This window comes from Photinus pyralis, unplaced genomic scaffold (assembly GCF_008802855.1).
Source record: "Photinus pyralis isolate 1611_PpyrPB1 unplaced genomic scaffold, Ppyr1.3 Ppyr1.4_LG2, whole genome shotgun sequence".
NCBI lineage: Eukaryota > Metazoa > Arthropoda > Insecta > Coleoptera > Lampyridae > Photinus > Photinus pyralis.
This window is the reverse complement of record NW_022170403.1, coordinates 48,378,412-48,379,817: the sequence shown is the minus strand read 5'-3', so window position 1 is coordinate 48,379,817 and position 1,406 is coordinate 48,378,412.

Below are 1,406 nucleotides of genomic sequence, written 5' to 3'. Positions count from 1 at the left end.
TTCGTAATCATTCTTAAAATAGCCATAAAAACTATTGATATTTGTTATACCGTAGGGCGTAGGCCGTAGCTAATTCTACGTGATATTTCAGGAATGAAAGTTAAGTTGTTTGCTCTAGAGATTGCCGAAATATTTATGCATTCACTTATATAGTTCTGATGGTGATAATCATAAGCAAATTTCCGATTTAGTTTTATGCATGAGACATGTAATCAGTTGATGACAAACATTCTTAAGGCCGGTCCAGACGCTACGTTTTGCACAACGTTTTGTCCTGCGCAGTCTTAAGACGGAATGAAAACGTTGCAATTTTAGAGCGTCAACATGGTGCAGAGATACTGTATACAGTAGTCTATATTCAAAGCTGTATACTATCGGAAAACGGAGCTACCGTCTACAATGCGCCGACTTGTCCGCGCAGTTAAAGGATATCTAGGTATTATCTATATGCTCTCTAGCTCAGTTATCGCTGCAATTGTACCGTCTTCGCGCTGATTTCAAAACTGCGCATTTTTCCTATCCACAAGCAACGTTTTATCTGCAACGTGTTGAACTGTGCAGACAAAACGTAGTGCAAAACGTAGAGTCTGGAACGTTTCATATAAAATTCTACACTTGAGACAGTTACTATAATTATATGTGTAGATGCAGAAATTACTTTAGTGAAAAGTAAAACAAAAATTGCATGTTTCTCCAAAATGATGTTCTGTCGCTTTTTATGTTGCTGGTCAGTGACTCACACTCCATTAATTTAAATGAAATAGGGTGGTTTTTACTGATTTTTTAAATCCTCCGCAAATTTCAATTACATTTGTTGCAAGTGACTTTCTCCCTAAACCGAATATTATCGAAATTTTGATTAAATTTTCATCTTCAGAAAATGATTACCTTTTTACTTAATGAACGTTTTTATATGAAAGAAATGACAATAAATTAGTAGGTACCTACAGTTTTTATTTTCATATAATCAGGGTTGCAGTTGGATATTCTGTATAGGTATACTTACTCAAAAAAACTGCATATTATAATTGGTTAGTGGTGTTTGGTTCATTTAATTTTATTCAAATGTTATCCCCCTTGCGTAATATGGAATTCATACAAGATTTAACGTTTATTTACATATACATGTATTCCTTTGAGAGAGTACCATTATGCATATAACACGCCTAATTTTTTGCTTACAGCAAGGTCCCCAATATAAGTAGTGACCACAAATCACGCAATGTGAACAATTCGTGTCGGGCTTATTATTTTTTTTGTTAAATTATGTGGTGCAGAACATATCAAGTTTTACAAGCCGCACGTTTGAAACATTACAAAGAAAATATGAAACTCCATTTCTAAATTAAAATAGAAACGCAATTTATCCACCCATATAAAATTAAAATCGGCCCTTCTTCGCCGAC